The 26,275-nt window shown below is 48.7% G+C and overlaps 1 protein-coding gene across 5 annotated transcripts in view; it reads right to left on the reverse strand.

Annotated features, from left to right (window-relative positions):
* Positions 1-26,275, reverse strand: part of RGS17 (regulator of G protein signaling 17) — a 122,390-nt gene that overhangs the window by 39,036 nt on the left and 57,079 nt on the right. Inside the window, exon 1 of one of the 5 annotated variants that reach the window (XM_059714184.1) lies at positions 23,022-23,083. The exons of the other annotated variants lie outside the window; for them this stretch is intronic. The gene's annotated coding sequence lies outside the window, so the exon portion shown is untranslated. Of the gene's footprint in view, positions 1-23,021; positions 23,084-26,275 lie in introns of those variants that run through there. 5 annotated transcript variants of the gene reach the window in all.

Consider the following 26,275-nt stretch of genomic DNA (forward strand, 5'->3'; position numbering starts at 1 on the left):
TTATTTCTCAGATGTTGTTAGGCCAAGTTATTCTTCCTTCCAGTGATCTGTAATATCTAGCTAGAATGGATATCCTGGGCATTAGCTGCAGAAGAGAATAACTCCAATGATAAGATGCATTTAGTTTAGAAGTGTTGAGATGGCATTTCTTTCATTTGCACACCAAATTATAGCATTCAGTTTGCATGCACCCAAGCAGAAACAGTCCGTGTTTGGCTTTAAATTGCTTCTTTCTAAAGTCCCTGAAGTATTTGCAGTGCTACATTCCATAACAGTAGCTACTGAAGTCCATGGATATATCTGCTCACATTCTCCATCATGGGCACTACTCTTTGGCACCATAAATCCCCACAAACAACCTGAGGCTGGTGTCATTTCAGGTTTTCATCCTCCATTCCATGCATTAGACTCTTAGGACATGCTGATATTGCTTCCATGGTGAGCTCAGGAGCCCTACTGTGAATGAAACTCCCCCTTGATCTTACCCTGCTCATGCCAAATGCTGCAAAAAGGAAATCAATATAGTGCCTTTAAAGCAACTCTGGCTATACAGCAAAAACCAAAATGGAGGGTGAGAGCCTGGCAGCAGAGTGGGTGCCCACTAGGACTGTGCAAAATTTCACTGGCTGTTTCAATATGACACTGTTTTGACTCATTTTGAGCTCGAAACAGCAAAATTGAATCAAAATGAAGGGCTTTGAAACAGCCTCAAAACAAAACGAGGCTAGTTGAAACATTTCAAAAGTTTTGAAATGTTTCGAGTTTTGAAGCAGCCAGGTGGTGGGAGACAGGGGAGAACCAGGGCTGCGCTCCCAGTGGCTCTGCAGCCCCATGCGGCTGAGCCAGGAGTGCAACCCTGGCTCTCCCCAACTCCCGTAGCCAGGCTGCGGGAAGCTGATCACAGTGCAGGGGAAAGGGAACCAAGTTCCTTTCCCCAGCCCAGTCATAGGGCTGGGGAGGGGAAATGAGTGATTGGGCTCAGTTCCCTTCCCCAGCTTCCCAGTCCCAGGTGGCAGCACCCGATTTCCCTCCCTCATCTGGTAGGCAGATCAGGGGCCCACATCCCCGGGAGGACTGGCACAGCCCCTGCAACCCTCCTGGGGTTGCAGGCCCCCATGTGCCTGCTGGATGAGAGAGGCTGTTTTGAACTTCCCCATTTTAGCGAATAGGCAAAACATTGAAACAGCATCACTGTTTTGATCAAGGGAAATGGAACATCTGTTTCGAATTGAAATGAAATTCAAAACAGAAGGCTGTTCTGTCAAAACCTTGAATGGTGTTGTTTTGCACAGCCCTAGTGCCCACCATGAACTAGGTACCTGACACTTTTTCAAGCAGTAGTTCACATGCACTGACCATGCATGATGTGCTTCACTGCAGTACTCCCTAACATGGCCAGGAGCAGTGTAGGAATGCTTGTACACCTTCCTACAGGGAGTTAATAAAGGAATAGTATTTACACTGTTATTATATACAAGTGGCCTGATCAAATAAATAAAAAAGTAGGATCATATTCAAGAACGACAGATTTAATCATAAGGCACTCTATACAAACCAGAACTATGGCTTCCACTGCTTGGGTATGAACTACAAGAGTTATCTACCCTTTGTGAAGACTCATACTAATGGTACTGATGCTATTTCTCATGTTTGTATTTATCATTGTTTATAGAAGGCCACAGATGTAAGCAAAGAGGATTGAAGATTTAAATGATGTGTTTTTTGTAAGACATTGACAGTTACAGTAGAGATTTTCACCTTTTAGTCAACTCTAAGCATAGGTAATTGATTGGATATTTTGATACAGCTGAGAGGAGTACCTTTATTCTTATGCTAGCATTGCATTTGGTTTATTATTCATGGAAGGTGAGGGGAAATGCCAGCAGTCTGATCTGTAAGGTCCCTTCCAGCTCCCAACATCTATGAAACTATGAAACATGATGACATGCAGGTCAGACATCTGACAGTCACTTTTTCTGAATGGTATACAGGGACAACTCTCTTAATGCAAGTTGCAGTTAAGCTACTTCACAGTCAGGGCCAGCCTCTCCTATCCTGCAAAACCTGTGGCTGCAAGGGAACCCTTGCGTCTGGCCACTTGGCATCTCCCACCACTGCCAGCTTCACATTCGGCCGCTCGCCACCTTCTTTGGCCATTTAGCCCCCTCCCCCCTGCCCCCCCCATGCCTTCTTCATGCCAGGGGGCCCCAAAAAATTGTGGGCCAGCCCTGTTCACAGTTAAAAGCATTTGGTTTATTATACAAATACTTAATGCCCAGAAAGCCATAATGGATCACATCTGAGGAATTTAAACTCCAAACGGTTTGAACTGGGAGAACGTCTATTCACCTGGGCACCCCAAGGGAAGACAAGGTCTAAACAGTCACAAACTGCTGGGAGACCGTTTTAGATTGGACATAAGGAAAAACTTCTTTACCACCTGAGTCTCCAGAGTCTGGAATAGACTCCCCCCAGAAGTGGTGCAAGCACCTACTTTGGATAACTTCAAGAAACACCTGGATGCTTATCTTGCTGGGGTGATCTGATCCCAGCTGACTTCCTGCCCCTTGGGCAGGGGGTTGGACCCGATGATCTTGCAAGGTCCCTTCCAGTCCTAACATCTATGAAATCCTATAAGGTGAAGAGATGATATGTCCAAAACCTTGAGTTGTGCCTGTTGAAGCCTGCACAGTGGCTAAGATTTGAGTAGTGACATACAAAACAGATTTTTTTTCCACATAGAAAGTAAATACATTTACTCAGATATAAACTCTATAAACATTTTGGATATCACTACACGTGATTTATTAGTCCCTCAGAACACCAAGAACAGATTCAACAAGGACAAATGCCCTCCCCCCCAAATAACAGATTCAACAAATGACAGATTCAACAAGACAAATCCTGTACTTGGGGTGGAATAACGTAATGAAAAAATACAGACTGGGGAATGACTGGCTAGGCTGCAGTACTGCAGAGAAGCACCTGGGGGTTATGATGGACCACAACCTCAATATGAGCACAGGAGTGTTGCTTGCAAAGTGATTACACTTTCTTCAGCACTAGTGGGGCTTCACCAGGATACTTGGCACCTATACACAAGCATGGAGTCTGTTCCAATGTGCTGGAATTCCAGTGCGTCAGAGCAGACTCAATTAATAGAGTTTGCTGGAGCATGGTAATTACTTACTCCCCATGCTTAAAAATGGTGGTAGAGATGCTATATCTAAAGCTTGAATGAGCTTTACTTCAAGTGCCGCCATCACCATTTAAAAGCGTGGTGACCCTAATACAAGAGACACGGCAGCACTTTAATTAGAGCAGCTCTTGGAGTCGCTTTAATTAAAGCACCACCTCCCGCACCCCTGGAGCACAGTGTCCACTGTGTCCAGTTTTGGGGCACTTCAAAAAGGATGTGGACAGTTTGGAAGGAGTCCAGTGCAGGGCAACAACAATGATAAGAAGCCTTTGAGGCAAGATTTCTGAAGAAAGCTGAAAGAACTAAGGTTATTTCTCCTCGAGAAGAGAAGACTGAGGGTGGGATTTGATAACAGTCTTCAAATACTCAAAGGGTGATTGTAGAGAGGATGGAGATGGGTTTTTCTCTATGGCTGTAGGGAACAGGACTAGGAGCAATGGCCTCAAGTTGCAGCAGGGGAAACTTAGGCTGGAGTGAGAGGATATTCCTGACTATGAGGGTGGTCAAGCTACCTAGAGAAGGTGTAGAACCTCCATGCTTGGAAACTTTCAAAAGCAAGTTAAACAGAAACTTGGCCACAATGGTTTAGTCAGGGATGATCCTGCCTTAAGCAGGAGGCTGGACTAGATTACCTCATGAAGCCCCTTCCTGGCCTTACCCGCCTATGATCCTGTGAACACACATCAAAGTGTTTGCAGGATCAGTCTTTGGCAATAAAGAAATATTGGATATTATCATACAGGGTTAAATTATAAGAATGAAAAGTATCTACATACCATATTTACTTGAATATAAGTTATTTTCCACTCCCAACTGGCATAGGAAAAAAAAGCCCCTTACCTTATATTCACATATGGAAAAACCTCATTAAACACCTTGTCTATCATTAAATTGCTGCCAGAAACAGCATGCACTCAGTTATGGAAACCAGCTATGAAATTGATTGAATGCAGCCCACACTGGGCATACCTGTAAAATGCATGGCCCATATTGGGGAAACATACTGATGGGAACCTTTCTCCTCATCTCCTTCGCCCTTGCAACAGACTCCTCCTCCTCCATGGGCCCCCATCTTTCCCTACCCATCTGGCCTATTATTTTTCCCTGCCTCATCTGCTTCCTCTTCCCTCATCTCTGCTTCCTGCAGTCCCATCCCCCTTCTTCCTGTCTGCTCTCCCCTGCCATACTCCCTCCATCCTGTCTTCTTTGGATTGCATTTGTGAATGGTTTGGGACTGGGATGGAACACATGACTCAATTCTCTGGAAAAATTACACTTCCATTCCTTCTTACACTCTCACCCCATAACCCTTGTCCCCACATGCCATGCAAATTTCATATGGGAAGGCCACTGCCAAATGCCTCTCTACCTTGCACCTTGGATAGCTTCAACTGTTCACAGTAAATAATTGGTCTTTTGTGGGGCCCTAAGGCGATTCCTGGAGGCAGGTTTCATACCCCGCCTGCCCCTACTGAGTCCACCCAGAGGAATACCCAGGCTCTCCAGGCCCTAATCCATATCCTTTCTGGGCCTCAGACCTTGTCTATATTCTCTACTTTCTCACGTTGCCTCAATAGCCAAAAACGCATAGCTTCTTCTTCAATAAAGTTCATATACATCTTAATTGTGACTACTCTTTCTTGGGTGTCCTCAACAGCCACACAATCAAAATATACCAGGATGGGGTCTTCCCAACATTCCTTGTAGGCCTTTCAGAAATTTTGGTACGCCATCTCATCTCTAAACATTACCTCCCACTCCAAGTTGCTTGGCATCTGGATTAGGCAATTCATATCAAGTGCCCAAAGCTTCAGTGTCCCCTGCTGAAATCATCCTGCTAAAATCCAGCTGAGTCACCTCCAGCTTTGAAATGCCAGAGTGAAAACTTTGCTTTGGGGAGATCCTTATGCAGAACCACTTCCTTCCCCCAGCTCTCATCCATTGTCTTCCACCAGGTGCTGTTCATCCTGTTTCTTCCTTTGCCTTCATTCCAAACACTGCTGCTGCCATTGCTGCTCCATTCACTGACAATCCATCCTACACCTTCCAGCCAGATGAGGCCATCATCTTAATCTTGGCTACCAGGCTGAGAAGCGATCTACTGATGGGAACTTACTGCAAAGCTAGGTTAGTGCAGCCCATCTGAATAAGATATAGTACCCATTGTGCTCAGTCCCCCTCAGTGGAAAAAAACACCTATGACTTAGTAGGGCTATCTGAAACCTGGTGGGATTCTTCCCATGACTGGGAGGTACATATTGAGGATTATAGGCTGTACAGAAAGGACAGGGTGGGGAATAAAGGGGTAGGGGTTGCGCTCTATGTCAATGAGCAATATACATTGACCCTTATCAAGACGGAATTGAAGGAGGAGAAAGTAGAAGGATTGTGGGTTAAGTTACATGGGGGGCAAGGAGAAAGGGATTTGGTGGTAGGAGTCTGCTACAGACCCCCACACCAAGGGGAAGAACTAGACTCGGGGCTCCTGAGGAAGTTCTCAGAGACCATAAAAACTAAGGAGGCGGTAGTCATGGGGGACCTAAACTACCCAGACATCTGCTGGGAGACACAGACAGCAAAAGTCCCACCATTCATGCATGTTCCTATCCTGCATACAGGACCTCCACCTGACGCAGGAGGTACACGGTCCCACTAGGGGGAATGCCTTACTGGACCTGGTACTGGCAATGGGGGATGATATGGTAGGGGACCTACAGATTGGTAGTCACCTGGGGGACAGTGATCACCAAATAATAGAATTCACCATAAGACGTCGAGTGGGTAAGGTAACTAGTAGGGTGAAAGTGCTAGACTTTAGGAAAGCTGATTTCAATGAACTCAGGCGATTAGTCAAGGATGCACTGCAGAGTAGGAGTTTTGAAGAGATGGGAGCCCAAGGAGGGTGGCTGTGCCTTAAGGAAATGATCCTTCGGGCACAGAGGGAGACGATCCCGATGCGAGGAAAAAGAGGGAAAGGGGCCAAGATGCTTCCTTGGCTGACCAGAGAAATCCAGGGCAGCCTGTGGACTAAAAGGGGAGCATATAAAAAGTGGAAACAGGGAGAGATTACCAAAGAGAAGTATACCTCCTCTGCTCGCACTTGTAGGGAGGCAGTTAGATGGACCAAAGCTACCATGGAGCTGAGGATGCCATCCCAAGTAAAGGACAAAAAAAATTGTTTTTTTTAGATATATAGGGAGTAAAAGGAAGGCCCAGGGTGGAATAGGACCCCTACTAAATGGGCAGAAGCAATTGGTGACGGACAGGGGGGACAAGGCTGAACTCCTCAACGAGTTCTTTGCCTCAGTGTTCCTAAGCGAGGGGCAGGACAAGGCTCTCACTGGGGTTGTAGAGAGACAGCAGCAAAGCACCAGACTGCCATGCGTAGACTCTGAGATGGTGCAGAGTCACTTGGAGGAACTGGATGCCTTTAAGTCGGCAGGCCCGGATGAGCTCCATCCGAGGGTACTGAAGGCACTGCCTGACGTCATTGCACAGCCACTGGCGGTAATATTTGAATGCTTGTGGCACATGGGCCAGGTCCCAGAGGACTGGAAAAGGGCCAATGTGGTCCCCATTTTCAAGAAGGGGAGGAAGGAGGACCTAGGCAACTATAGGCAATTATCAAGGCTCACATTTGCGAAAGCCCGGCAGGACAAATTATGCTGAGGGGAAACCAGCACAGGTTCATAGCAGGCAGATCATGCCTGACTAATCTAGTCTCTTTTTATGACCAGGTTACAAAACGCCTGGACACAGGAGTAGGGGTTGATGTCGTTTACTTAGACTTCAGGAAGGCCTTCGATACGGTATCCCACACCATACTGGTGAACAAGTTAAGAGGCTGTGACTTGGATGACTACACAGTCCGGTGGGTGGCGAATTGGCTGGAGGGTTGCACCCAGAGAGTCGTAGTGGATGGGTCGGTATCGACCTGGAAGGGTGTGGGCAGTGGGGTCCCGCAGGGCTCAGTCCTTGGACCGATAGTCTTCAATATCTTCATCAGCGACTTGGACAAGGGAGTGAAGTGTACTCTGTCCAAGTTTGCAGATGACACAAAACTGTGGGGAGAAGTGGACACACCGGAGGGCAGGGAACAACTACAAGCAGACCTGGACAGGTTGGACATATGGGCGGAAAACAACAGAATGCAATTCAACAAGGAGAAATGCAAAGTGTTGCACCTAGGGAGGAAAAATGTCCAGCATACCTACTGCCTAGGGAATGACCTGCTGGGTGGAATGGAAGCGGAAAGGGATCTTGGAGTCCTAGTGGACTCCAAGATGAACATGAGTTGGCAGTGTGATGAAGCCATCAGAAAAGCTAATGGCACTTTATTGTGCATCAGGAGATGCATGACGAACAGATCCAAGGAGGTGATACTTCCCCTCTATCGGGTGCTGGTCAAACCGCAGTTGGAATACTGTGTGCAGTTTTGGGCGCCACACTTCAAGAGGGATGTGGATAACCTGGAGAGGGTCCAGAGAAGGGCCACTCGTATGGTTAAGGGCTTGCAGGCCAAGCCCTATGAGGAGAGACTGGGGCACCTGGACCTCTTCAGCCTCCGCAAGAGAAGGTTGAGAGGCGACCTTGTGGCTGCGTATAAGTTCATCACGGGGGCACAGAAGGGAATTGGTGAGGTTTTATTCACCAAGGTGCCCCCGGGGGTTACAAGAAATAATGGCCACAAGCTAGCAAACAGCAGATTTAGACTAGACATTAGGAAGAACTTCTTCACAGTTAGAGTAGCCAAGGTCTGGAACAGGCTCCCAAGGGAGGTGGTGCTCTCCCCTACCCTGGGGGTCTTCAAGAGGAGGTTAGATAAGCATCTAGCTGGGGTCATCAGAACCCAGCACTCTTTCCTGCCTATGCAGGGGGTCGGACTCGATGATCTATTGAAGTCCCTTCCGACCCTAGCATCTATGAATCTGTGAATGCTGACTCTTTCTCAAGTCACAATTAACCACTACATGAAATACATTTTGACTTCCTCTTCACTCCCGCAGCTGAGCAGCACCATTCTTTCCTGTTTCTATCAGCCTGAAATGTCTGACATCACCAAATGGTTATGTAGATGAAGGAATTCTATTGCTGTCTCTCAGTCCATTGCATGTGACCAGTGTGTTCTCACCCTCCATGCTCCTTATGGAATATTCTGTGCTGAAACTTGCAGCAGTTTGTAAAAAAGGTAGAATGAATCACTTCTGGATTAACTAAATCTGTAGGTACACCTAATAATTTGCATGTATACAAATTACTATGAGCAGAGATCCTGATTTTCCCTGATAAAAAACTCACAAATTCTCTGCTAAACCCCCCCAAATCCATGATTAAAATTAAAGCCCCACTCTTCCCCCAACAGCCCCCCCTGGCCCTGCTGGTGCCCCTCACTTCCCACTCACAGCCTCTGCTCCCCAGCCCTGCTGGAGGGGGTCCCCAGCAAGCAGGACTGTGGACCGAGGTCCATAGCTCCCTGACCTCACTCCCCCCGGCTGCAGGCTCAGGCAGGGTGGCTCCCCACTGCTGCATGCACTCCAAGGGGGCAGGGGAGACCCCCCAGATCTGTACCCAGGCCAGGTGCAGGCTGAGGCTGCTGCCCAGCCAAGTGGGGTTTGGGGGCCCTGGTGGAGAGCAGGATGGGGCCGTGGATAGCTTGTCCGAAGGAGGGGGAGGGCTGGCTCCCCACTGCCGTGCACACTCCTGGGGTGCAGTGGGGACCTGCACTCCTCAGATCTGTCCCGGGGCAGGCACAGGGTGCAAGCTCGAGCCCCTGCCCTGCTTCCCTCCCTTGGGGCCTCTCTAGCTGAGCAGGCATGACCTGGTGTGGCTGGGGACAATGGGGACATGCGGGGACTCCTTGCTGCTGCAAGCTGCCACCCCACTGCCCTGGCGACATGCCTCCAGTGCCTGCTGCTGCTTTGAGGGCTGCAGTCCCATGCCACTGTCCTCACTGCAGCCGCATGCACAGGAGGCACATCACCAGGGCAGCGGAGGGTGAGCAGTGGCAAGGAAGTTTTGTGTGGCTCATCTGCTCCCTGTGTGGCTCCTTCACTCCCGCAATCTTATATTCTAGCGAAATACTAATCTACAAAATATGAGGCGCAGGGCCCAGAGGGAAATAAACAAACAATACCAACACCCCAGAAAAAGGAGGGGACCTAGATGAGAGCACCATCTGGTGTGGGAAGCACCAGACACCCCAGCTTCCCCTTTAATCAACTTAAATATTCCAACTATTCATCATGGGAGGAAACCCCCTCTCCCCTGTGGGAATCCCCTTCTCAGGCAACTCACTACTCCTCCAAGGGCCAGGTGAGACTGTCTTCATCTTCCAGGGCGAGGCATCTCTCCCCTTGGCAGGGGGACCTCAGCTGCTTTGGGGCTCTCTCAGCCTCCTGCCTGCTCAGGGCCCTGTGTACCGCGCCGTGCACTGGTGGCCCTGCCTTGTGCCAAGGGTTGGAGACATGAGCCACCTTGTGTGGCTCTAGGGTCTCGGTCTGCTCCCGGACCCTCCATGCACTGGCTGTGCACTGTGTACCCAGCTCGCGCTGGGGGTTGAAGAGCCTAGCCACCTCATGCAGCTCCAGGGTCTCAGTCTGCTTCTGGACCCTGCATGCACTGACCCATGCACCAACTGCCTGGCCTCGTGCTGGGGGTTATAAACTCGAGCCGCCTCATGCAGCTCCCAGGGTCTCAGTCCCTCTCGGACCCTCCGGGCACTGGCTGTGTACCAACACTGTGCTCCCTCATGGCGGGGCTGTGGGATGCAGCCACTTGCTGCTCCTCATCTGATGAGGAGTCTTCAGGCTCTTCCTGCGCAACAGCTCTGCCCCACTGGCCACCTCTGTCAGCTCTTCCTTGTCCTATTCTCCATCCCTCAACATGGCCAGCCGTGTGCTGGGCACGCTCCTCTTTTATTCCCTTTGGAGGCTCTGCCCCAGATTGCAAATGGACCAATTGGAGAGAGGGGGGGGGTTAGTCCCCTCTCAGGTCCATCTCCTCACCTCACCCCTTGGTAGGGGCAGGACAAGCCTCTCCCCTGCCATCACCTGATTGGTGGGAACACCCCACCAGTTGCTCAGCCAATCCACCACATCCTCCCCTGTGGAACCCTACACCGTCCCTGGTGAAGGGTGGACTCCAGGCCCGGAGATTACTGGGCCCAAGGAGCGAAGATGGGCACTCCCCTGGCACTCCAGGGGCATCATAGGTGAAGTGCCAGACTGGCCATTGGTCACGCCTCGGTCAAGGAGTGTTGTCCTGGGCAGGGCTCCACGAAGGCCCCGGTGACTCAGGTTCCCTCTCACTTGTGGACTCCTCTCTACTTGCAAATGGAGACAATGGGGCGCTTCTTCTCCAGAGTGTGCAGGTGAGTTGTCCTCCCCTTCAGCCCTTCCAGGTGAGGCCCCCCTGGAAACAGCTCCTGAGTTCTCCTCCCTTTCAGGAGCAGTGGGCTTCAAACTCTGGTGAAACACAGTGGGGTACCACCTGTCCAAGTTGGAGTCTGACTCCACTGGGGTGCCTCAGGTGTGGGTTCCCTGGCAGGAGGCCTGACTCGATGTGATGGGTGAGGCCTTTCTTGCAGTGGTTCCCTCTCAGGCCAACAAGGCCTCACTAATTCTCCCACCAGCAATAGGAGATTCCTATGCATGACCTGACTTTACCCTGACCTGGTCTCAGGGGGGATCTCATATATGGGAAGATCCCCCGATTGCTTTGCTATAGTGTAAGGTTCTGCTCTCCAGTGGTCAGTGATCTTATGCTTCCCGGTCAGTCCTAGGCTCCTTAAAAGTACCCAGTCTGCCTGCTACAGCCCTTGTTTGTGGATGTGGGCATCATAGTTTCTTTTGTAGTGCTGTTGGTTCCTTCCAGCAGTTTCTGCCGCTAACCGATATGTGCATCATAGGTGGTCTCTTAACTGCTGGGCAAATTGCTCATGGGTCAGCTGCGTTCCGTAGGGCCACTCTACCATGAAACACAAAGCAATGGGCAAATGGGGCTTTCTCCCAAACATGAGGAGATAAGGGCTGACTCCCGTGGCATCTTTTCATGTTGGATTGTAAAAGTGCACCAAGTATGCTATATACTGGCTCCATGCAGCCTTTTGTTCATGCCAGAGTGTGCCTAACATATTTAGAAGATTGTGATTAAAGCGCTCAGGCTGAGGATCTCCTTGAGGATGCTGTGGTATGGTTCTGGACTTCTGGATCCCAGCGATGGTCAGAACTTCCCTCAGCAACTTACTTTCAATATCCCATCCTTGATCAGAATAAATCCAGGCTGGCAAACCAAACACAGAGAAATATTTTTTCCCATAGCACTTTTGCCACAGTCCACACTGTCTGGTCTTGAGTGGGAAAGGCTTGCGCATACTGGCTAAAGTGCTTGATTACCACTAGCACGTTTCCCTTCTGGTTCCCATCCCCTTCGATGGATAAAAAGTCCATACATACCAACTCCATGGGGTTGGAGCTCTGAATGGTATGTAAATATACAGTCTGGATAGGGAAAGTCTTCTGCTGGACACACTGATCACATGTGAGGCATTTTGCCTTTACATCCTCAGCCATTCTGGGCCAGAAAAAATGCTCTCAAGCCAAGGCCAGGATACTTTCTATTCCTATGTGTCCAAAATCATCATGTAAGGACTTGAGGGCAAGTGCCCAAAGCCTCTGGGGAAGAATTAGCTGCCAAAGCTTCCACCCCTCTGCATCCTGTACCTCACAGTGTAATACCCCATCAAATAATCTGAGCCTCTCCCATTCCTGCAATAGGAAACAGGCCATGGGGGTAATGTGGCTGGAGGCTGGCTTGGTCCCAATCGCCGGGCATGCAGCATGTCCTGCACATCTGGGTCTTGTTCTTGTGTTGCTCGCCACTCTGCAGCAGTCATCTGGGGCAGTACTGAGGGTGTCAGGGTGGTATACTGAGCCCAAGTCTGTGGGATCCCTTCAGGGGGCACCCCCAGCATCTCAGCCACACCGACAGCATTCACTCCCTCCACCACGGAGTCCTGAGTCTGTAAATCTCAGATGGCTTGTACAGTCTCAGGATTCCATACGCTCCTAGGGGTGGGGGAACGACAGTCTGGAGGGCATCAGTATTCACATTTTTTCATCCAGCTCGATAATGAAAGCTAAGGCAGCAATCCATTGATGGCCAGTGGCATCCAACTTTGTATTGGTGAGTACACAGGTGAGGAGGTTATTGTCCATCCACACCTGGAAGATGGTGCCATATAGGTAGTCTTTGAACTTCTCTATAACTGTCCACTTGAGGGCTAAAAATTTCAACTTGTGGGCAGGGTACGGGTCTCACTAGGGGCTAGTCCCTGGCTAGTGAAAGCCACTGGGCATCGGCATCCATTATGTAGTTGATATAATACAGTCCCAAGTCCTGACAGACTGGCATCTGTATGCAGGATGAAAGTCCTGTTTGGATCGGGTAGGCCAACATTGGCAAGCCGCTTGATGACCTTGCGGAAGGCACCCTCATACTGGGTATTCCATCGAGAGCCAAAAGGTTCGCACCCCACCTAGGCTTCGCACCCCAGCAAGGTCCTTAAAGTTGCTTTTGGCCCCCCACTTCCTGGATGGCTTTCCCACTTGGTAACCCTAGATGATGGCTGCATAATCCTACACAAACCACCAGTAAAACCCAGCAAACCCCAGGAACCACTTAAGCTCTCCAAAATTATTTGGCCACGGCTAGGCAGTCACAGCACTGACTTTCTCAGGGTCCGTACTAATCCTGTGACACTATGTGCCCCACATACTTGATAGAAGACTGGCAGAATTTACACTTATCAATGGCTAACTTAGGCTCTGCCACTTCTAGTCAATCTAGCATACGGAGGAGCCAGTCTTCATGTTTCTCTAGAGTTTTACCAAAAACAATAACATCATCCAGGTAAAACAATACCTGGGTCTAGTGCATTTCTCCAACCACCTTTTGCCTTTGGAAGTGGTTGAGGCACTGGAGATGCCTTGGGGCATGTACCCAAACTGATAAAATCCAAGAGGACAGATGAAAGCTGTCTTTTCTTTTATCGGCTTTTTGCAAAGGGATCTGATTATAACCACTTTGAAGGTCCAATACCGAGAACCACTTGCTGCCTACCAAACAGTCCAGGGCTTCTTGTCCTCATGGGATGGTATACTGGTTGACCACAGTGTGGGCATTCAAAGTGTGGTAATTGATACACATTTGCAAGTTCCCATTCTTCTTTCACATGATGACTATGGGCGAAGCATAGGGGCTTTTCAACTTGGAGATGATCTTATGGTCTCAGAGCTCCTGCAGGTGATGCCTGACCTCCCCCATCTTAGCTAATGGTATATGGTGAGATCTTTCACAGAAAGGCTGTGGATCATTAAGGCAAATCTGGTGCTTAACACCTTTGGCCTCTCCCACATCCCAATCATGCAAGGAGAATACATGGGATGGACCCTGGAGCTTTTTCCAGAGTCTGACTTTCCAAGCCTCAGCCACAGGGGAGTCCCCAAAGTAAAACCATTTGGGATTGATAGGTGGAGGGTCACCCCTCAATGTAGGGTTCACCACGTCAGCCTCTCTCACTGTAGCCACCTTCTGTCCTGGGTGCACCATGACACCCCACATAGTGGGGCTGACCACAACAACAGTAACAGGCTCACTGCACATACTTCGGGTTTCAAATAGCCCATTGAGGACCTTCAAAACTCTAGGTCCCTCTTTTCCAGGGAAAGTCTTCACAATGACCAACCCCACTTGCTGGGGGCCCTTTTCCCATTGGCATAACATAAGCAATCCTGGGATCCTTTGAGGTGCAGCCCCAGAAAACTGCAGTGTTCCAAAGACTTGGGAGGTAGTATCCATACCCTTATGCTCCCACCTTGTGTAAGCTTCGGAGCACAGTGTATGCATTTTTAATTGCTGTTGGTAACATGGGCTGACCTGCTGTCTACAATACCATGCCAGAACTTGAACTATACTACAGTTTGTCCCTATAATGGGGGAAGCTCCTTCATCCACCCTGGGTCAGGACACACCAGAGTGATAGTGGACACCTCTTTCTCTATCTTGGCTATTGGCGCGGGAAATTTTATTCATATAGCAACATAGCTGCTATAGGGGTATTGGTCCTGACTCAATCCACAGAGTGCTAAGCCCAGAAGAGGGTGCAAGGGCAAGTGTTTAAAATGCTCCTTATAAAAAGATTCAAACAGAATGGTGACTTGTCACCTGCTATGCAGAATGGCACAATACCTACAGCCATTCACAGTCACCAGGACCTCGGCTCTAGGCCTTACTAGTCCCTCTAGCAGGGAGTTCAGGGTTGAAGTTCGGGAGTCAGATGGGGCCTGGGGTGAAGCCAACTCCTTTGCCCCTTCTCCATTTCCCATCTCCCACTGGGTCTCTAGCTTCTGGAAAACCAGGTCTGGATTATTTGGCTGCATACACCCATGGATCAGGTGCCCATATTCCCCACATCTAAAATAGAACCCCGTGGTTCTAGGATGGGTTCTTACCTCAGGTCTGGCTGGAGCATAAAGGCTTGGCCTGGGCTGCACTCCAGGAAAGGCCCTGGCCACAGCACCCACTAGTACAAGGGGCGAGGGCTCCTCCTTGGTCCCTAAGGAGGCCTCCTCTTGTGGAGCCACCATCAGTACCAGACAAACGGGCCCTCTGTGAGGTGGGGCATCCTCTGGGACCTACATAGTTTTTCTTAAATGGAGGATCTCCTCCTCTTCCCACACTTCTTTGATGAGCTGGCTAAACCCTGGTGGGTTGTTTTTATGCCCGGCCAAATTAAGATCCCTGATGAGGGTCAAACTATACTGTGCCCCAATCTGAACCTGCTGAAGCTGAGGGCCCCTTGTGCTACTACTCGCTGCAACACCTGATATATGAGGAAGCAGCCTCACCCTTATGCTGGAAGGTACTGAGCAATTCTTAATAGGTGCCTCCACTCCTGGAAGGTCATCCAAATACATCCTGCAAAGTCTGGAGACATTGCTGGGTGGTGATGCTGGGGTTTTGAAGCTTGGCTGTCCTTACAGCCCCAATGCTCTTTCAGTACAGTACTCTTTCAGTACATCCAGCAGATGATGAAGATTTTCTTCATCCAGTATCTGCCAGATTAGCAAAGTTTCATGTATATGGGGAACCCAGGACTCAAATTCTTCCTCTCCTGCAGGGACTGGAAGGTTTCTGGAAAAAGTTCCTTAGTCTCATCTCCATCACCTGATTGGTGGGAACACCCAAATAATTGCTCGGAGCCCTTCCAAGCCAGGCTGCCACCGGCCAGTCCACCACATATATATATACCTAAAATTATCCATTTTTTGCATAATTTTAGACGTACAAGTGAAATATGTACATTTTTTTCTGACTACTGACTATCAGAAATAGTACTGTATCATATCATTTTTGGCACAATTAGGGTTGCATATGCAGTCATAATGAAGACATTTGTAACTTGACTGCTCAGCTTAGCTGTAACTTTAGTGATAGGACTTCTAATTTACAACAGCAGAAGGTGAGAATCAACCTACATTTCAAATGAGGACTGATCTACTTTCTAGTATATATTATGACCTCAACATGATAGTATCTGAATGCCTCACAAACACAAATGGGATTTTATTTTTAGGCTTATAATATACCTGTAACATATGGCACTACTATTCCTGTTCTACAGACATGGAGTGCAGGAACAGCATAGATTATTTATCTGAGTATTAGTTACTCAGTTAAGATGTGAATTTCTGGTTTTGTTTTTTTTTAATTTAACTTTAACATTGCAAAGCAAGAGAATCATATAGATCCCGTGTGTGCAGTCAGTAGAAAACAGGGTAGATTTGCACCTTATAGACTAAATTAGAAATGTATCTAGTAGGGCTGTGTGAAGCTTCGGTAGCCAATTTGATTCAGAAGAGATTCAGAGCAATTCAGTGACCGAAGCTCGAAATCCAAATTGAATTCGGAGACCAATTAAAAGCTGCCCAGCCAGGACTTAGGGAGGGGAACGGGTGAGCGTGGGATGCAGGTGCAACAGCGCTTGGAGCTGGGATCGTGTCCTGCTGCCACTTCCCCAGCCAGGGCAGGGGGGAGCAGAATGCGGGTGCGGCTCGCTCCGGGAGGAACGGGGCAAATGGCAGCAGGGTATAACTCCAGGTCCCAGTGGTGCTGCCCCCACATTCTGCACCCGCCCTGTGCTGGCTGGGCAAGTGGTGGCAGTGCTTGCCCCCCCCTGCACCACCCCATGCCAGCTGGGCAAGTGGCATCAGGGCAGAGCCCCCACTCCCAGTGCTGATGCAGGCACAGCAGCACTGGGAATGGGAGCTGTGCCCTGCTGCTGCGTTCCCAGCCGAGGCAGGGCGCAATGCAGGCATGGCTTACTCCAGGCAGTAGGTGGGCAAGTGGTAGCAGAGCGTAGCCCCTGCTCCCAGTGCTGCCGCGCCCAGCCAGCACGGTGGGGGCGGGAACTGCTGCCACTTGCCCACCTGACACAGGGGGGAGGGGTGAGGGGTGCAGCTGTGGCACCGCTAGGAGTGGGGGCTATGCCCTACTGCTGCTTGCCCCTTCTGCCTGCAGTGAGCTGTGTCCGCATCCTGGCCTCCCGCCTGCCCTGGCTCGGCAAGTGGCAGCAGGGCATAGCCCTTGCTTCGAGCACTGCTGTGCCCACGTCCCACACTCCCCCACCCCAAGTCCTGTGCCCCCCACCCTCGCTGGGCAGCTTGTCCCAGCCCCAGCCCCAATTCTTCCCTCCCCCAACCCCAACAGACTTACCAGTTAGAGGCAGCTGTGTTCAGAGTGGTGAGGACTGCTGCCTGTTTAGTCTATGGCCAAATCTCCAAAGCGGCACCAAATCTTTGGATCTGATTCAGTTGAATCGAATCGGGACAGCGATTCGAATCTCCAAATCGAATCACTGTCCCTCCGAATTGGCTGAATCCAAAGCGAATACTTCCTGCTTGGCACAGGCCTACTATATAGCACACGTATTTGTGAGGTGGAGCTCACTTCATCAGATGCTGTGAAAGAACATGCACAGAGCCATGTATAGAATGGAGAGAGTCATTCTAATATAATGAAAGCCTTAGTCTGTCTGTCTGTCTGTAATGCTTTATTCACACTCTGATTGGTTGTCTCAGCAGCCAATCACAATGTTGACTGAAACAACCAATCCAAGTGCTCCAAGAGCATTTTGGACAGGAGGTGGAGTCAGCAGCATGGTGGAGCACTGCCATGATGGTGAGGATGGAGGGGACAGAGCAGGGTGCTAAGCCAGCACTGCTGGCTTTGCGTTCCCCCCTTTTCCCCGCTTCCTGCAGGCAGTGGCGATGGAGCTGATGGAATGGGGGGATGAGGCCAGCACTGCTGGCCTCCCCCCCCCCCCCGCACTCCCTAGAGGCAGCAGCGGCACGGGGTGCTGGCTGAGGGGGACGGAGGGGACAGTAGGGCAAGCTCCCCTCCCCCCCCAAGAGATGACAGTGGCACGGGGTAATGAGTGGTAGCACTCCATCCCTGCCCGCCCCCACCACCCCTCTGTCATTCCTGACAGGTATTTGGCTAGTTTGAAAATAAAAGTTAGGAAGGAAAGCGGGAGGGAAGCAGTGCTTGGAGATGGTCAGTCCCATATTAATGTAGAAAGAGTAAAACTAACAAACCTAAGACACTTGAAGTAAAGCTTATTGTTGACTATGAGGATTCTTGATACTCTCAAATCCAAATACTATAGCAAGGAGAAATAATTACCATGAATTCCACTGTGTACTCAGGAGTAATTACTACAGAAACTCCCTTGTGATACGAGCAACATCCTGAGAAGAGAGCTCAAAAAGGAGTGCACACAGTAAAACACATTTGATTATATGACTACTTTATGTCAGAAAGCTGTAATGGATCACACCTTTGGAACTTAAACCTCAAATGAAGAGACAATCTGTCCAAAATCTTTTCCTGTTCTTGTCTCTCCATCTCCCAAAGGGCATGAACTTCTGTTTTATAATCTTTACCCCAGAAATCCCCAAAACACAGTACTCTTCACTTTGTCCTTTGGACACTGCACCAGACTACTATCTCAATTGCTCTATTGGCTCCTTTCGTTTATTGTAGTAAGATCAAACTTCTCGCCCCTTCCTTAAAAGCCTTGCACAACTGCACCACTACATACTTGAGCTTTTCTTTTGGCATTGTCCCTTACCCCTCTTTTGTCAACTATGCCACTTTTGGTATCTCCTTTACCTGAACCTCCTTCAAATGTCTTCCTTCCATTCAGGATTATCAAAATTCTATTGGGGAAGTGCCTCTCCATCCCATGGAGCAGGCCAAGATTGGGAAGGCAAAAAAGCTAGCCAAGCCCACTTCTTCTTACCTGAGATTATGTCTTTGTGAGCACAGCACAAAATCTCACCCCAGGGTCAATTCTGGGAGGCAACTGCCTCCATCATTCATTTTAATGGCTCACCTGGGATTTCCTTGCCTGGGATTTTAAAGCTTAATACCAAAGAGAATGCTGCTGCATAGTATTTCTATTGCTTTTTACCTACTATCGGTATTGACATCATGTTTTAGTTAAAGCATAAATCTACTATTATACCAATGTAGTACAAAGCAATCATATCACACCAGCTAGTTCATTTAGAGCTGCTTGCACTGTTCTTGCAATAAAGCCAACTGGAACATCTTGTATCTGGCTTTTCATTTGCAATGCATTCAGCGTTTTACAGGGCTATGTTAGTATTGCCAGTCTAAGTTAATCAGGACAGGAAAAACAGAATTTTAATGTTTGTGTGCTGAAGACCTGATGTACTACTGTCTCAGTTTCCTCCAGCAGTACCTAGTGTACAGTGGAGCAGAGGTAGCAGTACCAAGGGAAGATTTCAAGCCCCAGCCCCCTAATTAGCATGTAGCCACTCTATGTCTAACACCTGCCAACTAACATTGTTGCCTCCCCACTTTGGGGAGCTCAGACTGGAGGTGGAGGGGAGGCAGCACTGAGCAGACACACTGAACAGCCAGCTGATCTGGAAAAGGGAAAGGCTTTCCTAGCTTGTGGGCTTTAAAAAGGACTGCAGATCAGCCTAAGGTTGGTAAAGGGCAATGTTCAATGGTGACCTTTGGCAGGGACAGAGATGCAGGAAAAGGAGTGTTTTATTGCATTGCCTGTTCTAACTTTTTGGTTTTAAATTGAACAATATGTTTTCTTGAAGGGGGAGGAGGAGGAGTGGATTTTGGGGACAACACAGGCTCCCTTAGACAGAAGGAGTTATGGGCTCAGAAAGGATAGTAAGGTGGGGGGGTTCCCCCTGTGTGAGGCTATAGGGTGGGAGTGGGTTGGAATGGGATGGAAGAGTGGGGGTGGGAATTATTGTTTTCCTTTATGGAGGTATTAAATGTGGGTTGGGAAGAGAGATTAGATTGGCCGGGGGGGGGGGGGGGGGGGAGGGATGGATGTTGTCCTAGGCCAGAAGTAGGGGACCAGAAGAGAGGTTGTACTGCTTTTGAATGTTGGGGTTTGAGGGAAGGTGGAGTTTGTTTTGTTTTATCTTATTATTTTAATATTTTATTAATTTTTCCATAATTTTTTGTTTTGTCTTTTACTGTGAGCCACACTGAGCTTTTTCTGGGGAAGAGCAGCATATACGCCCAATACATAAATACATTTAAAGAACAATGACAGTGTCACCACTTTACTTAATCCATGAGAATTCTTGATGTGTCCCGTATTCCTCATGCTGCTGAAGTGTTACAACTGACAGAACTATTTACAAGTTCATGCAGCTTAGTCACAGAGAAGAGCAATCCACTGAGTTAGTCTTGAGGTCATAATAGCTTCACTTAGCGAGGAATTATAGTGCTCTTTACGTGTCTAAATGGCAGTTTTCAGCCATGTAACTGGTATATTTGGTACTTACAGCTTCCATGTGATGGGAAATGGATAATGTGATGCCATTACCCATTCAGAGTGGATATGTAAAACTTCCACAACTACCATGCATAGTCAATAGTTGTATACTCGCTGGTCAGCTACCTGGCTATTTATGCACATACTGAAGCACAAGTCCTGGAAAAGAAGGTGCTGAGGAAATGCCCCTGAATGTTTTAACCTTACCCACTCCGTTTACTGGGGTTAAGTAGTAGACCCAGGTTCAAGGGCTTCCCATAGAGGAGTTGACTTGAACCTGTATCATCATCTGCCTTCCTTGTACAGAACTTTAGCCACAGTGCTGGACCCCTCCAGCTATTAAATTATTCTTCTGAAGCTGGGAGACTGAAGTATTAACAAACTTCTTTGTTTCATCACTGTTAGGGGCTCTTACTGCAGCTGATGTTGTAGTTCTTCCTTCCCCAAGTGGGATCCAAGATCCAAGTGTGTTTTGCACAGTGGCCACATCCAGACATACAGGGATGTGTACTTGCAGAAACACTAATTGCCACAGTGAACGCCCTTGCGAGTGCACTTTAATGCAAGACAAATTAACCCCAACGGGCAAACCTCCTTTGCCTACCTCCTCTCAGCTCTTCAGCCAGGGATAGCTGGCAGATGGGGCCAGCACTGGTCTCACCTGGTTGCCTGCAGCAGCCAGGTCACAGGTTGGGCAGCACAGAAGTCCAGACTCCATGTGTACCAGTGCACGCTTGTTGCACATGCATTGCTCCCCTTTTTTTTCTGTGGGTTTTTTTTTTTTTGCTACCAGGAAATCCCAATAGCAAATTTTGGCCCTTTGCTGCAAATTTGCAGCATGGGGCACATTTTAGCATTTACTGCATGTAGTTTGTGGCACCACAAAGAGGTTTGTAGTGCCACAAACTACATATGCCTGTACTTCTGGATGCAGTCAGTGGGTGCATCTAGCATGTAGCAATAAACTCCAGCACAGTTTGTGCCAGAGTTCATTGCTGCTGGGTTCAGCATTTACATTTGTGCCTGGGACTACAGCACATTGAGCCAGGGCAGTGCAACCCTGGCTGGCAGAGGGCCTTGAGGGCCAGCCTGGGGTTCCTCTGACCCAGCTCAGCATGCTTCAGAGGGCCTGGCTGGGGCATGAGGGTGCTCCAGCGTGAGGCTAGCTGGCTGGCAGTCCCCACCTTGAAGCACCCTCATGCCTCAGCCAGCCCCGGTCACTGGCTACATGTGTGTTACAGCAGAGTACAGGCAGTCCTCAACTTTACAACGCCACACCAGCGAACAAGTTCTCTGCATTGCTCATCTCCCTGGAGAACATCCGTCCAAACTTCCTTGGACGCTTTCTTTAAGAAAGCGGACCAGACTCCAGAAAAAACTGCAGCCAAGACTCCTGAGAAGACTCCAGCCAAGAGCCCTTCAAAAAGTCCAGCAAAGTCACCTCAAAGAAGTCCTTCCAAATCCATATGATTGCCATTTACAATATAAATACATTAATGTAGCTATATTACTCATCTATAATTAAATGAGTACAAAATTCTGAGGCATTTTTGGTGAAAATAGGATATTGGGCCTTGGTTTAGGAACCAATCCCCCATTTATAACATTGTTTATGAGAAAATTGGTTCTGAGTTACATTTTGACTTAAGATGTGATTTTCAGGAACCAATTATGTCATAAATCCGAGGACTGCCTGTAAATAATTCCATCATAGGACAGTACTTCTGTTAAGCAGTACTATGCTATTGCAGAGTGTGGCAAAGTAGGCTCCCCGACTACCACAGTGCTAGTTTCCCCACTTACCTTTGGGCATGCCACCCACCTGACTTGCCTGCTACACCTTGTTCTTAATTAATGACGATGTTAATTAAGGCGGGAGGCTGCCCATTCTTGCCCTGATGCCAAGGGGTACTATCTACAGTTCCGATCCTTCCCTACACCACAGCCCAAGTCTCGCAGATGGCATCCACAGATGTTAGTGTCACTGGCCCCACACTGGGCCCCAGAATCCTCCTATCAGGACCCCTCTAAGATCCCTCCATTCAGGCAGCCTACCCCACCCTCATTCTGGGCTGCCTAGCTCCCTGAAACTATTTCTCCTCTCAGGCATGGTCCCCCTGGGACCTTTGGCCATACAGGCCCTGGCCTCACCTCCAAGGCCAGTCAGAACCCCAGGCCCTCAGCTCTGGGCATCCCTCACAGTGGGCCCCTGGCCCTTTTGACCATTGTGGTCCTGGCCCCAGCACTGACCAGTCAAGGGTACTCTACATCAGGCCTCTGAGTCTCTAGCCCTACTCTCTTTCCTGGGTCTGCCTTGTGGCCCCTGCTAAGGGGTAACCCACACCAGGACTGGTGTTCTAGGGTCTCACAGGGACTCTCACTCCCCCCCCCCAAGCAGCAGGTCATTATGCTCTATTATAACTCTTCTTTTCGACCCCCACTTGGCCTCCCAGTGATGGAGGACTTAGTGGGGTCAAAACTCGCCCCCATCTCTTGGACAGAGCACCCTTTACTTGGCCTTTGGGCCAAACTACAGCCTCAGGCATCCAAAGACCTACCTTAGCCTGCTCCCTCCACATGGGGCCACCCCCTCACTTGGGGCTCCACACCACCCCCTCACTTGGGGCAATGGGGCTTCCCTCCTCAGTGGGCTCAGGTGGCCATAGCTGTGCCTGGGCCCCACTGTCCCTCCTCAGGGTCTTGCACCCCACAGGGCTCAGGTGGCCACAGCCATGCCTGGCCCCCCTACCTCTGATGTTACCAGACCTACCTGAAGGTGAGGGCTAGGGTTAAGGCACCCCTACCCGCCTTTCACCAGGGTGATAACTGGCCAAGCATTTACTGGAGGCTCCTGCACCACTAAGAACCCTACCAGGCCACCTACTCCTGGCAGGGTGCAGTTTTGGGCCAGGGCCCTCCTATCCTTACCTCCAGGATGTTGCAAGCAGCCTTGCAACCAGACAACATTACTGCCTCTGCTGCCAGAGTAGCAGACTGATCTGTTTATATAGCCAGCCAGGGATCTAAAATGGCTGCCGCAATCAAGCACCTGCGGGCTGCTTGGCTCAGGTCTTAAAGTGGCAGGTATTAATAGTGCCTTGCCACACACCTTCCCCCTTAAAATGGTACCTAGGGGAGGTTTCCCCTGCTGCTCCTCCAAAGCAGGCTCCCCTCAGAGACTGTGTGAGCCCTCAAGTGGCGAGAACCCCCACAAAGGTGCTCCGCCACACACCTTCCCCCTTAGAATGACATTTGGAGGGCTTCACTTGGCTGCCTTCCCTGCTGGCTTTGTCCCAGCCTACTGCAGCCCCTGTCACGTGGGAAGCACCCCAAAGGGGCTCCACCACATGGAGTTAATTCATTTACTCTGGCTTAATAGGGATGCATGTGTAGATGGTGATTTTTTTACTGTGGAGCAAGTCTTTGTCATGTTAGGCCCTGCTATTGGAAAGGCATTTGGACCTCATCATGATTCTTATAAAGCTTTTTTAAAACAAATTATTTTTTTAGCTATGAGGGCACAGAGAAGCTATCTAAAAGGCCTTTCATTTCAGTGCCTGATGCTCCCAATAAACATAAAGTATTTTTGTGTACATGCATCCCTGCTCTTAGTTTTTATTGATAGCCATATGATTTCTGTAGAGCTTGCTCTTCATCAACCTTTGGCCCATAAAGTAAATGGATCCTCTCTCTCTGACAAGTCCTGACAGGTCTTGTGATTGTGATACTTTCTTCACACAATTTCCTTTTGCTTCCCTCAATTATAGGACTAAGTCTTTCTGATCATTGGTGCATTAGTGAGTAATATATTTTCTAAAACATAAATGGAAATATATAGAAAGGAGAAACCAATCATTATATTTTGGCCACATGCTAAGCAAGTAAATCCTCTGAGGTAATCTTTTCCAAATACTATCCATATGCCATAGATCTGTCATTACAGACTATTTAGCTTCTTTTTAGACCTGGCTTTCTCTGTGAATGAAGGAAGACAAACTTTGCTAGGATATATGAAGAAATCATATGGACGCTTACTGGAAAGTCTTGAAGTATTTCACTATATTGGACTGAATGGAATACTGTGATATGAATGCCCATTTAGCCCAATACTAGTTTCTTTAATTTGACTGGACACTACAGTGACCCTCTCATGTGTACAGTGATTTTTTTATGAATCTGCTAGGCAGCCTTCATGGTGAGAAAGGCTGATTGAGATTTAAACAAAAATTATTTTAAGGGGAATATAGTATCTTTAGAAAACCCCATTTAATTTTTACTTTTCAGAGAAGTTATGGATTCAAAGTTTTAAATAAGACATTACAGGTTTCCCTTGATTTATGCAGGTTCTGTATATATGAATTCACTCTTATGCAATGACACTTTTTATACCCCAAATTTGTTATATGCAAGGTAAATTCACTCTTATGTGATCGGACTAGGCATGCACCCCCCTCCCCCAAACAGGTAAGTCTGTGGGGGGGAAGGAAAAGGGCCATGGGGTCAGGGCTTCGCTCACCCCAGCCCCTGCTGTAGCTCCTCTGGGAGCGGCTGATGCCTGCTGCCTGCAGCCGCTGCACTGCTCCATGCCCTGAACCCCCTGGGGCTCTGTTTGTCCCCACTCACCCCAGCCCCTGGGCTGCACCGTGCTGTGGTGCAGGCAGGTGGTGTCGGCTGCTCCTGGGTCTGCTGCAGAGAGGCTGGGGTGAGTGGGGAGAAGTGGAGCCCTGGGGCGTGGCACAGCTTGTCCCCACTCACCCCAGCCCCTGCTGCAGCGGCCCTGGGAGTGGCTGACACCAGCTGCCTGCAGCTGTTGTGCTGCACCATACCCCGAATCTCCCAGGGCTCTGCTTGTTCCCACAGGTAGCTGTCCCAGGACAGCTGCAGGAAGAGGCCTGGGGGGTATGGGGCACAATGAATTTGGGGTGGTAGCAGCCCCCCTCCCATTGCCACAGCCTACCATGAGTGCTGGGAAGAGCCCAGTGCCGCTGCTGGCCCCAGCCTGCAGTGGCAGCCTGCTTTCATCCTTTGTGCAGATCTGGGGTCACAGTGCAGCTCCCCAGCCCGCAGCCCTCCCAGGGTGTGCATAGCAGCAAGAGCCGCGCCCCCCCCCACACTCCGCCCTGTCCAATACTTTGCACTCACTGACAGTTCCCTCTGCTTTGTTCCCTGCTGCAGCCCAAGGGAGTGGCTGATGGGCTGCACCACACCCCTCCCCCTGTCCCTTCCCTAGTTCCAGCCTTACTCCCTCCCTCTCTCACCACTGTGGGAATGTATCCCTATTTGTTACTTTACAAACTGGGTTCCCTTTATACAAATTCGATTTATGCACAATTTTCCAGGAACGCATGTACCACATATAGCAAAGGAAACCTGTAGTGCCTAGTTACAAATCAGTAATGAATTATTTGAGTTTGAGGTAACTGCATGTAGTGTTTTACTTCAGTGTATAAAAAGGAAACTTAGAAAGGTCTACGAAATCTATGAAAAAGCTAGAAGCTTTGTTGTTATGGCTCCCACAGAGCTCTTAAATTTTTTCTATTGTAAAAATAGATTTCATTTTGAGTTCCAAGCATTTTATTGTTTTGCTACCTGCATCAAAAATTAAAAAGAAAAATTAAAATATATAGCTCAACAAAAGACTTCATAAGTATTGTAGAGAAAGTAAGATCTGTTTAGATATCATAACAAGTTTGTTTTCAAACATTGATGTACAATGTTTACAATATAGAGGGCCATATTGGCAAATTTCCAAAAGCAGAATAGCAATTAATGTGTATAACTATAGGATTTTAATCTGATCAATAGATATCTTTCATTTAGAGAAATCCTTGTGTACACTGTTCTAAAATGAACAGATGGAAATAAAAGAATACTTCAAGGAATATCAATAAGAGGACTCAATCCCTTAAGCCAATTCTGAGGTGGCTATAGCAGAGATATAAATAAGGTTTGAATCTCAAGTGTTGGGGCATTTGATCTGTTGAGAGAGGAAACGGGAGGATGAACAGATTTGGATCAATGCAAGACAAAGGGCCTTTTCAGGAAGTAACAAGCTTCAATTTAATGAACATATGATTCAGTCAGGATGATGGGGGGTGGGGGGTGGGAATGACATGAGCATTTTTGACTGACTTGAAATAGTAGTAGAGAGTGGTACAGAGGGACCAGTAATATAGAAAATC

Source organism: Alligator mississippiensis, chromosome 1 (genome assembly GCF_030867095.1).
Source record: "Alligator mississippiensis isolate rAllMis1 chromosome 1, rAllMis1, whole genome shotgun sequence".
Lineage (NCBI taxonomy): Eukaryota > Metazoa > Chordata > Crocodylia > Alligatoridae > Alligator > Alligator mississippiensis.